At 37.7% G+C, this 16,969-nt stretch overlaps 1 protein-coding gene across 7 annotated transcripts in view; it reads right to left on the reverse strand.

Annotated features, from left to right (window-relative positions):
- Nucleotides 1–16,242, reverse strand: part of lis1b (Lissencephaly-1 homolog B) — a 52,567-nt gene extending 36,325 nt beyond the window's left edge. Inside the window, exon 1 of one of the 7 annotated variants that reach the window (XM_014195675.3) lies at nt 15,973–16,242. The gene's annotated coding sequence lies outside the window, so the exon portion shown is untranslated. 7 annotated transcript variants of the gene reach the window in all.
- Nucleotides 16,243–16,969: the final 727 nt, after the last annotated feature.

The following is a 16,969-nucleotide window of genomic DNA, read 5'->3' on the forward strand; positions in this document are numbered from 1 at the left end:
TTGTCCATTTGGAAGACCCATTTGCAACCAAGCTTTAACTTCCTGACTGATGTCTTGAGATGTTGCTTCAATATATCCACATCATGATGCTGCACCCCATACTTCACGGTTGGGATGGTGTTCTTCGGCTTGCAAGCCTCCCCCTTTATCCTCCTAACATAATGATGGTCATTATGGCCAAACAGTTCTATTTTTGTTTCATCAGACCAGAGGACATTTCTCCAAAAATAACAATCTTTGTCCCCATGTGCAGTTGCAAACCGTAGTCTGGCTTTTTTATGGCGGTTTTGTTGCAGTGGCTTCTTCCTTGCTGAGCAGCCTTTCAGGTTATGTCGATATAGGACTCGTTTTACTGTGGATATAGATGCTTTTGTACCCGTTTCCTCCAGCATCTTCACAATGTCCTTTGCTGTTGTTCTGGGATTGATTTGCACTTTTTGCACCAAAGTACGTCCATCTCTAGGAGACAGAACGCGTCTCCTTCCTGAGCGGTATGACGGTTGCGTGTTCCCATGGGGTTTATACTTGCGTACTATTGTTTGTACAGATGAACAAAGGTCTTGGCTGATTTATTTTTATTTTCCCATAATGTCAAGCAAAGAGGCACTGAGTTTGAAGGTAGGCCTTGAAATACATCCACAGGCACACTCCAATAGACTCAAATGATGTCAATTACACTTCTAAACCATGACATGACATCAATTTCTGGAATTTTCCAAGCTGTTTAAAGGCAGTCAACTTAGTGTATGTAAACTTCTGACACACTGGAATTGTGATACAGTGAATTATAAGTGAAATAATCTGTCTGTAAACAAAGGTTGGAGTCATTTTTCCAACAAAAGTGTATGTAAACTTCCGACTTCAACTGTACATATGAGATGAGTAATGTAGGGTATGTAATCATTATATAAAGTGGCATTGTTGAAAGTGACTAGTGATACATCTATTACATCCAATAATTAATTATTAAAGTGGCTCGAGATTTGAGTCAGTATGTTGGCAGCAGCCACTCAATGTCAGTGATGGCTGTTTAACAGTCTGATGGCCTTGAGATAGAAGCTGTTTTTCAGTCTCTCGGTCCCAGCTTTGATGCACCTGTACTGACCTCGCCTTCTGGATGATAGCGGGGTGAACAGGCAGTGTCTCGGGTAGTTGTTGTCCTTGATGATCTTTTTGGCCTTCCTGTGACATCGGGTGATGTAGTTGTCCTGGAGGGCAGGTAGTTTGCACCCGGTGATGCGTTGTGCAGACCTCACTACCCTCTGGAGAGCCTTACAGTTGTGGGCGGAGCAGTTGCCGTATCAGGCGGTGATACAGCCCGACAGGATGCTCTCGAATGTGCATCTGTAAAAGTTGAGTGTTTTTGGTGACGAGACAAATTTCTTCAGCCTCCTGAGGTTGAAGAGGCGCTGTTATGCCTTCTTCACCACGCTGTCTGTGTGGGTGGACCATTTCAGTTTGTCCGTGATGTGTACGCAGAGGAACTTAAAACTTTCCACCACTACTGTCCCCTCGATGTGAATAGGGGGGTGCTCCCTCTGATGTTTCCTGAAGTCCACGATCATCTCCTTTGTTTTTTTGACGTTGAGTGCGAGGTTATTTTCCTGACACCACACTCCGAGGGCCCTCACGTCCTCCTTGTAGGCCGTCTCGTCATTGTTGGTAATCAAGCCTAACACTGTAGTGTCGTCTGCAAACTTGATGATTGAGTTGGAGGCGTGCATGGCCAAGCAGTCATGGGTGAACAGGGAGTACAGGAGAGGGCTGAGAACGCACCCTTGTGTTGAGGATCAGCGGGGTGGAGATGTTGTTTCCGACCCTCACCACCTGGGGGCGGCCCATCAGAAAGTCTAGGACCCAGTTGGACAGGGCGGGGTCGAGACCCAGGGTCTCGAGCTTAATGACAAATTTGGAGGGTACTATGGTGTTAAATGCTGAGCTGTAGTCAATGAACAGCATTTTTAATCATAGGTAAAGTTTGTATTGGTACGGATTCTGCAACACAGTGAGACTTTATGGCTGGAACTGCAAGTGTGTCCAGGATTCCTGTTAAGTAGCAGTTAGCTGCTAGCCATTGTGAAAACAGAGCAGGCTAATGCTAGCAGTGCTAGCCCACCGGTGTTTTTATCCACACCTGGGAACAAATGTAACAAAAAAAAGAAAGTGTGAGATGATTTAGTTATTATGCCCACAGCCTCTGGAATAGCCTGCCAGAGAACCTAATTGGGGGCCGAAACTGTGGACATATTTAAAACATATTTTTTACATTGGAGTATTTTGTGTAGATCGCTGATCATTTTTTTTTACAATTAAATCCATTTTCATCCCACTTTGTAACAACTACAAATTTGGAAAATTCAAGAGTGGTGTGAATACTTTCTGAAGGAACTGTATCAGTGAACACATGTGAATAACTAATGCAGTCCAGTCACTGTCCAGTCAAACTTTCAGTTTTGCACCAAAAGTTCACGTAGCATGCGCCACAGATCTCAAGGTAGGTCTTAGCCAGTTACTTGTCTCCTGTTCATCTCTCATTCTGTTAACTACATCATACACAACAGCCAGACCGTACAGTAAGTAATACAACAGTAGACTTAGCTAGGAGACTAACTCTCCAAACCATCCAGAGAGTCACAGACACACAAGGCCCGTATAGACCACCGGGTTCTTAGAGAGGAGCTAGGGCTAGTATTACTGGACAACATTTAGGTCACACACAAAGGGATGGGCATTTGACTGTTCATGTACTGGCCTAGGCTGACCCAATCTGAATGACAAAAGCAGTTCGCAAAGTAGCCTAAGCTGAAAATAGACTAAGAAATGATTCCAAAACTGCAGCTCGTTGGAACACATTTTACTACTTCAAATCAACCATTGGATTTAGAATTTGTGATTAAACGGTTGTCATTTGGCAAGGAATGTAGCTTGTGCCAGATACACATCTCATTCTAAAATCATGGGCCTTAATATGGAGTTGGTCCCCTCTTTGCTGCTATAACATCCTCCACTCTTCTGGGAAGGCGTTGCACTAGATGTTGGAACATTGCTGTGGGGACTTGCTTCCATTCAGCCACAAGAGCATTAGTAAAGTCGGGGACTGATGTTGGGAAATTAGGCCTGGCTTGCAGTCGGTGAGGTGTTCAATAGGGTTGAGGTCAGGGCTCTGTGCATGCTAGTCAAGTTCTTTCACACCGATCTTAACAAACCATGTTTGTATGGACCTTGCTTTGTGCATGGGGGCATTGTTATGCAGAAACAGGAAAAGGCCTTCCCCAAACTGTTGCCACAAAGTTGTAAGCACAGCATTAAGATTTCCCTTCACTGGAGTTAAGGGGCCTAGCCCAAACCATCAAAAACAGCCCCAGACCATTATTCCTGCTTCACAAAACTTCACAGTTGGGACTATGCATTGGAGCAGGTAGCGTTCTCCTGGCATCCGCCAAACCCAGATTCGTCCATCGGACTGCCAGATGTGGAAGCGTGATTCATCACTCCAGAGAATGCGTTTCCACTGCTCCAGAGTCCAATGGCAGTGAGCTTTACACCACTCCAGCCGACGCTTGGCATTGCGCATTGTGATCTTAGGCTTGTGTGCGGCTGGTCGGCCATGGAAACCCATTTCATGAAGCTCCTAACAAACAGTTCTTGTACTGCCGTTACTTCCAGAAGCAGTTATGAACTTGGTACTGAGTGTTGCAGCCTAGGACAGACAATTTTATACGTGCTGCGAGCTTCAGAAATCGGCGGTCCCGTTCTGTGAGCTTGTGTGGCCTACCACTTTGAGGCTGAGCTGTTCTTGCTCCTAGAGCAATAACAGTACTTGCACTTGACTGGGACAGCTCTAGAAGTGCATACATTTAACAAAGTGACTTGTTGGAAAGGTGGCATCCTATGACAGTAAGGTCTACACCTGTGGTATTCGATGCATGAGACAAATAAAACCTGATTTGACACGGTGCCATGTTGAAAGTCAATGAACTCCCCAGTAAGGTCATTCTACTGCCAATGTTTGTCTAAGGAGATTGCATGGCTGTGTGCTCGATTTTATACACCTGACAGGAAAGGGTGTGGCTGAAATAGCAGAATTCAGTCATTTGAAGGGGTGTCCTCATACTTTTGTATATGTAGTGTAGATAATATCCCCATTTTCTAAAATAGACATAAATGGCCTTGACAATGTATTTCCTATTAAGAAAATTCAGACATGCTTGGTTTCTGTAAAAGAAACAAACCTTGAACTTCAACTTCTTCACCAGCTCAGTGACATGTTCTTTAAATTACAGTTTGGTAGCAAGCCAAATACCAGGATATTTGTAGGAAGGAACTCGCTCAAATTGTGCCCCGTTTAGGGATGTGGCAATCATTTCATCAGATGGTGATTGTCAAGCAAATAACGGGTCGGTCTCACGGTAATTGACTGTTAATTAACATACACATTTAGCATCTCCTGGCTTCAACGTATAGCCTACAAGCCAATGATGCAGACCTTTTTAAAATGTTCCAAAGTCTAATAAATCCATGTAATATAGCCTAAACCTTCACAATAAATCCATTATTTATTTTAGACAGGTCTAAAGAAACATGATATGAAGAATATGTAGTCTTTTCAGAAGAATAGAACAGAATAGCATAGTCTGAGTAAAAACAAAAAAAACATTATTTAACTAGGCAAATCAGTTAAGAACGACAGATTTTTACCTTGTCAGCTCGGGGATTTCATCTGTTACTGGTTTAACGCTCTAACCACTAGGCTACCTGCCGCCCCTTATGTTAGGTCCTGATCTGGCTATGCCAAATGGCTGTGGGCTACACATCTAGCAGGTAAGATTTCCTTTGAATTCTGTGGCATTATTTTATAGTATGAAGAATACAATTGAACAAAGCTGAATAAAATATAAATATTTTCTCCAAATGATTTGAGGGAGTGTGCACATGCGGCTATTCTGTGTTGAGCGGTTAACGAAGAAATAGGTACTCCTATATGCTTAATTTAGAGTTAATGTAACTTGAGTTGTTCTACATGTTTTGATTTTTAATACATTGTAAGGCTGCATGATGCAACTAATGATGATTTGAAAAAAGTAGCTTGAAAGGCATGAGCTCTGCTGTTGTTTGCGCAGGGCGTACACACTTTATAAGTTTCTCACTCACAATTTGACAAGCAATTGCATGGCGGCATCCCCTCTGTGTGGCAGTAATGCACCCTAAAAAAATCCATGCCTTTTGCGTCAGGTGGCAATTGTGCCCTTGGCCCGGAGTGCTGCGTTGTGCCCTTTTCCCTGAGCGCTGCACGTGCCGGAGCAACTCACTCATATAGCTCTCCATCACCTGATCGAGTCTTTCTCACAGGCTACAAATGAAGACAGACACATCGGGGACGCAACCTTAACCAATTCCGAGATGCATATTGAAGATATTGGGAGAACTGTCCACATTCACTTTTCATCAGCAAACAACAACTGGCTATGTTAATCTACTATCCCCCATAGTACAAAAGTTGAACTATTCTATGCTAAAAATAATATTCCACACATAGTCTGGGACAGTTGTGGGATGCGATAGATGCCAAATTAATACAAATACTAGCATAAAAAAACAAACATTTTTTACACAATGTGGCTCACACAACAGATCAGAACATTTAGCTTAAAATGTTGTTAAACTATTAGGCTATTTCCTCACATTATAAGCACAGCAATGCGCACATGGCAGTAAGCTATAAGCGTGAATGTTCCATTAGCAAGAAAACACCATTATCAAAAGTGACCCAAATGCGATTATGCATGTAATGCTTTTATTATAAAGGTTAATTTTTACGGTGAAAATTATCTTCCCCAAACGTGAAACTCACGCGCTGCTTATGTATGCTAATTAAGCTCTACAACCCATGTAAAGCGGATTAATGTGCTTCATTTTAAAGAAGTTATTTGGCCACTTAAATTGCGATACAAACCTTATCAAAACATATGGACTAGGATACATGAGGTGTGCGACTATTAGTCGAAAAAGTCTCACAAAAAAGTCATTGTTTCTTATGCTGGGCATCATCCATAAGTGATAATATAGGCTAATATTGTCACCCATCAGACTATTCTTGATTTAATCTCGTCTTTACATATACTAAATAATAATATACATGTGTGAAATTTGTTTTGATGCAGCTGTCTCCAAACAGGGGCAGCGGGAAAAAAATACGTCATCTACGCACTTAAATAGCAAATGGAGGATGCTTTTCCCGTGGTTCATTTTCATGCCAACCAGGTAGGCTATACAACCAACAAGTGGTCAGCATATGTGGGAACTTCAAGATTTATCAAAATATAGTATGGTATAAGCACCGCACTTATTAATGAATAAAGAGTTCCTATTTACTATTTTACCATTATGAGTTCTTAAATAACTTAAGTTATTTATTTATTTAGGCAGCCATAGCCTTATGATTGTGTAAATATGCATAAGTAGGCTCAATCATTCAAATTGAATATCAAAATGCCTTAAAAACATGCAACACGTAGCCTACCGATTACAAGGTGCAGCCTGTGTCCAAAACATTGGAGTCTGGTCAAGTCATTCAACGCGACATGTTTAAACTTCTCCCTTAATTTTGTTATACAGTGTTGGGATGGCGACTTGGGAGAAATATGTGCAAGATGGAATCTTGTATCTCCTGTCCAGCTTGTTTATCATATTCTTGAAGCTGTCTTTGCAACTGTAAATAGGGACCATGTATTTGGCTATGTGATAGCCTCTGATGTGTCTGCGGGATGTTTTAGGTAGGGTATTATACTTGAAAACACATCGGCAATCAATGCCTGTTTGACGTAGGTGGCTGGTTGTGGCTGAGGGGCTTTGCTGCTGTTGGGCATTTTTTTTCACCATTCTTCAAATGATTGAATCAATTTGTTGTGTTGCCTATTGTCATCGCCACAAATCTGAGGTACTTTTAACACAACTTGCATTTGGTTGTTATTGGTTTGCCTGGAGCCAAAATACTGCCATACCACTGAAGAGGCACCCTTATTTGGCACCATATACCACACTGTCGTTAGTACTAACAGCACTCATGTTTCCAACACACACTCGGAGGTAAAGCCACAGAGTTTCTAAACCTCATATTGTACCGTCTTTGGTAAAGCACTTTCTCTCCTCACCCACCAGCACCTAACTGCGTGCTCTAAGCGGGGAAGCTTGTGATTGGCCTGCATGTGCATTCCAAGCAGAGAGTGAATTAACAGTCTAGCGTGTCTCATTGGAGGGGGTACCGGAGTCTAGTTGTTGTATTTACGGATCGTCAAATAAAGGAGAAAAATCGCAGCCTCTTGCGATATGGATATTGCACATACCAATATCTCAATTTCATGAATCATGCAGCCCTAGTTTCGATATTCCAAACATATCGCTCATCATGTCTTCTGCTGAGGGAAATTAGAGTCATGAGAAAACAAGTTTTGATCAGTCATGGAAATATGTGCTGAAAACAAATTGGCTCCCTATTTAAAAAGACTGAGAACAAGCTACGAAATAACAACACTGGAGCTTTGGTGCAGGTACAGCCAACTAGCTCAACATTTTGAACGCGATATTGTCGCTACATCGCGAAAAATAATATCCCGATATTAGGTATGCACATTTCGGCCGATTTTGCTGCCGACTCACTGACCCTCATTCACCCGTCACATATTGTATAAAAAAAAAAATGTCCAAACAAAATTACGTGACCAACAGAAAATACTATGCATGCTTGTACAAGTAACTGACATTTTTCATTAAGAGCTTAATGAAAACATGCAACAATAGCACACCCTTTGTCTTACAGTAAAGTCTATAGCCCATTATTGAACATGCAACTGCTGTAATGAAGCAGCTAAATAAACATGTTCAAACATTTACCAAAATGCAATTTGTGGGAAAACACGGTATACCGGGCTGGGCGGTGTACCGTATTGTACTATATAGTGGTATTTATGCACGGACGGGTTTGGGTTTTGTTTGGTTTGTTAAATGTGATACATTTTTATAGTTTACTCCGCTACTTGAGTACTCTCTCTCGCTCACTCAACGAGCGCATTTGTTGTTGCAAGACCACGAGACACTTTCGTTCAGTCTGCATGGTCAATGCAGCACATGCAACAATGTTGCTTCCACTTTGATCTTAATATAAATCCACAAGTGTTCCATAATTACGATATTAGTTTGTGTTTCAAACAGCTAGTTTGTATTTTCTTAGCAAGTTAAGCTAAATTGTGTTAGCCACTAATGCTAATCGCTAGTTAGCTGAGTCAGAGCAAAGCTAATACAGCCTGATACCAGTACTGGTGGAGGCTTAAATCAGCATGTTTTTGTGCAACACTATCTTCTAAATGAAAAAGGAATAGGCGAATGTTGGCTATATGAATAAAGATTTAATGTAGCCAAATATTATAGAGTCTCCTAGGAAACACTGAACATCACATTGGTTCCTACCCTGTCACAATAACTCATCCATGGCATTTTCATTCGTTGTCATGTCAAACACTGTATTCAAAGTGCACACTATTATTTATATTCTAACTATAGAATTATAAACATTCTATTTCCATGATTCCAGAAGTTCACCCAAGTGTTTTGATCTAAATCGCAATTGCAACATTTGGTTAAAAATAAGGCCTAGTATTTTTGCCCATATCTTGGCAGTGTGAAAATGATCTCAAATGACTGCAGGAACTGCAGAAATTGATGGAAATTGTTTTAGGTTGAAGTTGAACTGAAAAGTATAAAACAAATCAGAACTAAGAAAGACCCATTGAAATAATTTAGAATATCTGTGTTGCCACCCTAGGGTCATGCACTACTCAAAGCAAATGTTGAACTTTTATTAATCAAAAACATAAAATACCGTCATAGATTTAAAAAATACCACATATACATATACATATGTATGCATGCATGTATATATATATATATGCATGTATGTGTATATATACATGCATATATATATATATATAATATATATATATATATATATATATATATATATATATATATATATATATATATATATATGCGTGTATATATATATGCATATATATATATATATGCATGTATATATATATATGCGTGTATATATATGCATGTATATATATATATATGCGTGTATATATATGCATGTATATATATATATATGCGTGTATATATATGCATATATATATATATATATATATATATATATATATATATATATATATATATATATATATATATATATATATATATATATATATATATATATATAATATATATGCATATATATACACGCATATATATATATATACATGCATATATATACACGCATATATATATATATACATGCATATATACACGCATATATATATATATACATGCATATATATACACGCATATATATATATATACATGCATATATATATATATATATATACATGCATATATATATGCATATATATATATATATATATATATATATATAATATATATATATATATATATATATACATGCATATATACACATATATACACATACATGCATATATATACATACATACATGCATATATATATACGCATGCATATACACATACATATACACATACATATACACACACATATATACATATATATATACACACACACATATACACACATACACATATATATATATACATACACACACATACATATACATACATGCATGCATGCATATATATATGCATGCATGCATGCATATATACATACATGCATGCATGCATATATACATACATGCATGCATGCATGCATATATACATACATGCATGCATGCATGCATATATACATACATGCATGCATGCATGCATATATACATACATGCATATATACATACATACATGCATATATATATACATACATGCATATATATATACATACATGCATATATATATACATACATGCATATATATATATACATACATGCATATATATATATACATACATGCATATATATATATACATACATGCATATATATATATACATACATGCATATATATATATACATACATGCATATATATATACATACATGCATATATATATATACATACATGCATATATATATATACATACATGCATATATATATATATACATACATGCATATATATATATACATACATGCATATATATATATACATACATGCATATATATATATACATACATGCATATATATATATATATACATACATATATATATATACATACATATATATATATACATACATGCATGCATATATATACATACATGCATGCATATATATATATACACATACATGCATGCATATATATATATACACATACATGCATGCATATATATATACACATACATGCATGCATATATATATATACACATACATGCATGCATATATATATATATACATGCATGCATGCATATATATATATACATGCATGCATGCATATATATATATATACATGCATGCATGCATATATATATATATATACATGCATGCATGCATATATATATATATACATGCATGCATGCATATATATATATATACATGCATGCATGCATATATATATATACATGCATGCATGCATATATATATATACATGCATGCATGCATATATATATATATACATGCATGCATGCATATATATATATATACATGCATGCATGCATATATATATATACATGCATGCATGCATATATATATATATACATGCATGCATGCATATATATATATATACATGCATGCATGCATATATATATATACATGCATGCATGCATATATATATATACATGCATGCATGCATATATATATATACATGCATGCATATATATACATACATGCATGCATATATATATATACATACATGCATGCATATATATATATACATACATGCATGCATATATATATATACATACATGCATGCATATATATATATACATGCATATATATATATACATGCATATATATATATACATACATGCATGCATATATATATATACATACATGCATGCATATATATATATATACATACATGCATGCATATATATATATACATACATGCATGCATATATATATACATACATGCATGCATATATATATATACATACATGCATGCATATATATATATACATACATGCATGCATATATATATATACATACATGCATGCATATATATATATACATACATGCATGCATATATATATACATACATGCATGCATATATATATACATACATGCATGCATATATATATACATACATGCATGCATATATATATACATACATGCATGCATATATACATACATACATGCATATATACATACATGCATGCATATATATATACATACATGCATGCATATATATATACATACATGCATGCATATATATATACATACATGCATGCATATATATACATGCATGCATGCATATATATATACATGCATGCATATATATATACATACATGCATGCATATATATATACATACATGCATGCATATATATATACATACATGCATGCATATATATATACATGCATGCATATATATATACATACATGCATGCATATATATATACATACATGCATGCATATATATATACATACATGCATACATATATATATACATACATGCATACATACATGCATACATACATACATACATGCATACATATATACATACATACATATACACATACATGCATACATATACACATACATGCATACATATACACATACATGCATACATATACACATACATGCATACATATACACATACATGCATACATATACACATACATGCATACATATACACATACATGCATACATATACACATACATGCATACATATACACATACATGCATACATTATATATATATATATATACACATTATATATATACACATTATATATATATATATATATATATATATATATATATACACACACATACATATATATATACACATACACATATATATGTGTATGTATATATACACACACACACACACACACACACACACACACACACACGTTTGCCTCTGCCAGGTGGCTGAAACTTGGCCACAAGTGGATCTTCCAGCAAGACAACAACCCCAAGCACACATCAAAATCCACAAAGAAATTAATTGGCCACAAAATCTATATTTTTGCAAATGGCCATCTCAGTCTCCAGACATGAAGAGGTCAGTCCATAAGTGCAGATGAATGATATCAAGGATCTGGAAGGATTCTGTATGGAGGAATGGTTTTAGCTCTCTCCCAATGTGTTCTCCAACTCAGAGCCTTTTTCTAAAATGTTTTGTGTGTCATTATCCTCACAAGATGAGGTATTGAAAGGTGTTAAAACATGGTTGTCAATCATTTTGACACCTACCTTTGAGAAAATAAAAAAAGTATTAGTTAAACAAAATCTCATTCTCTGAGCATTTGTATTAGTATAAAATAATAGCTCAATATTTTAAATTATAATGTTTGATCATCTTTTTTAAGCGTGTCAATTTCAGACCCAACTGTATGCACTAATAATAGCAGACTGACAAAAACAGTGAAGTTTAGCACCGGCTCATTAATTGTTGTTTTTAATGTCCTGTTGCTCGCTGTTCGTTCCACCCTCACTCAAATCATGGATGACAGCTGCCTACTTGCTTAAACGCAAATAATGACCTAGAATTCAGATCAGATGTACCTTGATGGTTGGTAAAAAACAAAACGTTGAATTGTTAGTGGATTCAACGGGAGATTATTTACTAGGTAATGTCAGCCCACATCACAAACAGCTGTGTCAAGACAGCATTGGGAGAGTTCGTTTTGCATGGCCCGGTGCCCCAGGTTTGCTGAGTTAATTAAGCAATAAAGCACGAGGGGGTGTGGTATATGGCCAATATACCACGGCTAAGTGCTGTTCTTAGCCACGACACATAGTGGAGTGCCTGGACACAGCCCTTAGCCGTGGTATATATGTCATATACCACAAACCCCTGAGGTGCCTTATTGCTATTATAAACTGGTTACCAATGTAATTACAGCAGTAAAAATATATTTTTGTCATACCCATGGTATACCACGGCAGTCAGACAATCAGCATCCAGGGCTCAAACTACCCAGTTAATAATGCATTTTAGACAATTCAATTGGTCCTCAAGGGTAATCTCCACCCACCGGGTGGGCCATGCAAAACAAAACTCGGCTAATAGAGCTCGCCAGCTTGTAGTCCTAAAAAACAGAAATGAGTTACCTCTGGTTCATTCAGCCATTCCTATGGGGGTTTGGGGATAAACACCAAAAATAGGGTCTAAGGTTAACCCAGGCTTAGAAGATCTTATATGGTTTGTTCTGAGAAGTTACGAGTCAGTTAATATGACCTTTATGAATTATGACGCCTTTATATGCGGCAGGTAGATAAGAGCGTCTGCTAAATTACTAAAACGTAATGTGCTTGTTCCGATTACATAATTTAAAAAATGTGACATTAGCTGCTTAAGAGCATCTCAGAACAATGTGTATAAGATCTAAGCATGCGTTTACCACAGACCTTATACGCCATTCATTTTCACATTGGCCTCTGCTTACAGAAATACGCCATTAACGTTACTTTTTATTTTCTATGAGTCCCCTCCAGTGACAGCTAACGTTAGCTAGCTAGCTCAAACTACGTTGTCTTTGCCATAAAGGCTCATGAAAATACCCTTCTGGCTTGCTAACTGTTGACAACACAAATCGTGAATCTAACGTTATAACGTTAAGCTAGCTAACTGGCTATCTGAACCGAAATGTAGATATAAACCCAGCGAATGTCCGATGTAGAGCAGCCACTAGACAACCAGAGACCACTTTATCTGTGTAACGTTATTCATGATAAACACCAGCCAAAACAAACACCATAATGCGAAAACTCCACCCTGTTTAGCTTACATTCTGGTGGCAAACAAGCTGTTTCATCACATGAACGATGTGATTTATTTTGAACATTCAGCCCATTTAAGCCTTGATCGACATGTATATATGCTCGAGGAATCAACACCAGAAATGTGACGTTACTAATTTAACTCAAATGGCACGCAAGATCGCTAACGTTACATAGTTAACGTTAACGCCCTAGTTAGCTAACATTACTATAGTTAGCCATTTTCCAAAAGTGTTTACACAAGTAGACAACTCCTTACCTTAGCTAGATTAAATATCGGCGCAGGTAGTAAGGCAAAGGTGATACTTAAATAGGTGGTTTACTAGCCAATATACCGGTAGGTAGCTACACGATCTAGCATGGAGGGAATTGGCTATCGAAGGTTGCAGCAATGACCAACATACGCCCTTCCAGCCAGTTAGCTAGTTGACGAATGCAGCTTGTTACGTTAGCTAGTAAGACCGAAATTGAAACGGTTCGTTAGCATTTTGTCTTGCCCAAGTCCTCTCACCAAACATGACATTGTCACCTAATAGAAGTAATAAACCTATACTATATTCTATAGTTCTGTAATTTCAATCAATCATTCCGCATTCTGACCATTTAAAGTCGAACCAACTGAGCCGTGGCTAATTGCTATGCTGACTTGCTATGTTAGCTACTAAAGTTTAAAATCTTAGTAAGCTAACGTTCCACGTAAACAAACTCGATGTGAATGCTAGCCAAGTTTCCAAATGTCATGGATTAAAACTACACGTCGAAACATCATTGGATAAAGGTATCAGAGTAAGATAGAATGTCATGATTTAGCTACAATAATCAATTTCCCAACCGTGTGTTGTTGCTGTAACTGCCTCCGCCATTTTGAGACAGACGGGAAGCGCAAAACAACTGCAGCCACATCGTCATCATTACCGCTTCGTTTTATCAAGATAATAAAATCAACTCAACTCACCCTTCTATGTATGATCTGTCTCAAAGTCCGTGTTCTGTGATCTAAATAGGCGATACAATGTTATGTTTTTGCTGGGATATGTCCTATCACCAGGCAGGATCAATCTTGTTTTCAGTACGCGCACGGGTTGGGGTTTGTGTTGCTTCGCAGGCGGTGACAGCGCAGTGCGCACGCCCGGTTGAAATGAATAATATTAATAATAATGATAATAATAATTATTCTTCTATGATATCATGGCGGTCCGTAAACAATCGTTTAAGTGCACTCCGCCACCTACTGTGCTGGAATGTACGATCAATCATGGTCTGCCCAATTCTGTACTACCATGAACAAATTCTAGACCAAATAAATCCCTAACTTCTTCCACACCCTCCTCCAAACCTCCAACCCCATTTAACTTTATCTATATCATGCTGAAACACTCCACCCTTAGGTTTGTTCAGCATGTCAACAACCATTTCAACAGTAACATCTGTTACCCCCAATATCTATTTTGCCATCTCCACAATAACCTTCAACCTGGCATTTCAGCTTTCCACAACCTGAGTCATATTGATAACCTTACCAATAAAAGCTATGAAGTCCACTTTATTCATTATCAAAGTGTCCTTTGACGCCGCACATTCATGAGCACAGATTTCTGAACAGGCCTCGAAACCATGCCAGGACCATCAGAAGCACCAGCCCTGACAGTATGTCCACAGGTACATCCATGCAAGATCCATCAGTCAGACAGCAGGTCCACTTAGTACAGGAGCATCCATGTAAGATCCATCAGTCTGACAGTAGGTCCACTTACTACAGGTAGGTCCATGTAAGATCCATCAGTCTGACAGTAGAATTGCAGAAAATAACTGTTACACACGACTGTTACATGTCATTATTATCGTGTCAATATTAGCTAGCTAGCTATGAACCTCAGCTATCATAGCCGATTGTATTGACATCAACACAGTCTGAATAGAATCAATGAAGCCTATGGATTGAATAGAATATAATATTATTGTGCCAAGGATGCAAGTCGTACATACATGTAGTTATTACCAAGCATGAGTTCACCACATTGTAGCCTGTACATTTAATATATTCACTGATCATATACTCTACCTTGACAAATAAAGGTGTGGTTCAGTATGAATGCCCGTGAGACATTATTTTTCAGTCGTATCCAATATCAGGAGTATCAAACTCCAGTCTGTGAATGATGCTGTCACAGTATCCACAGAAAATGATGACCCCTCGGGGACTGCGGTTGAAAATTAGCCGGCTGGCTAAAACCGGCACTTTTACTGAAACGTTGATTAATGTGCACTGTCCCTGTAAAAATAAAATAAACTCAAACTCAAACCCCTCCTCGGCCGGGCGGCGCTCGGCGGTCGTCGTCGCCGGTCTACTAGCTGCCACCGATCTATGTTCTGTGTTCGTTGTGTTTTGTCTGTTTAAGTCCGCACCTGTTTCCGTTTCTGTAATTAGTAGGGGGGGTATTTAGTTTGTTCCTTTTGGTTTGTGTTTTGTGCGGGATTGTTTATTCGCCAGCGGGCAGGTCTGTGAACGGTCTGTGGTTTTTGCACATTTTTCCCCAGCGGATTCTCGCTAGAGGAATGTTATATTTGCCGGGCTGCGCCCCGTGCGTATCTTTGTTTTCTCGGGGTTAACTGTGTTCCCGTGTGGTCTCTGGGCACACCCTATGCCCTTTTGTTACGCCGAGTGTTTTTTTCGGTGCAATAAATATACCGTCCTACGGCACAACTGGACTACGTCTCCTGCGTTTGACTCTGCCTTTTCCTCCTGCCTTACGGAATCGTGACAGATGCTGTCTGCATGCATGTATTACAATTATGCACTTCAACAGTGTTTACCAATCCTGGTCCTGGGACATTAATGGTTACACATTGTAACTCTGCAATGAACTACAACACATTATTTAACTAGTTAAAGGCTGATTTGTAATTCATATATATAGAGAACCAGAATTAAAAAAAACTTACGCTACACTTCCTATGTGTCATGTAAATACTCTAAAACAGGTTCATCTCCATATCTAATTTCCTTCATCTGAGGACACAGGATAGGTGTAGCATGTCATCAAATGAGACTTAATTTC

This window comes from Salmo salar, chromosome 04, assembly GCF_965601325.2.
Source record: "Salmo salar chromosome 04, fSalSal1, whole genome shotgun sequence".
NCBI lineage: Eukaryota > Metazoa > Chordata > Actinopteri > Salmoniformes > Salmonidae > Salmo > Salmo salar.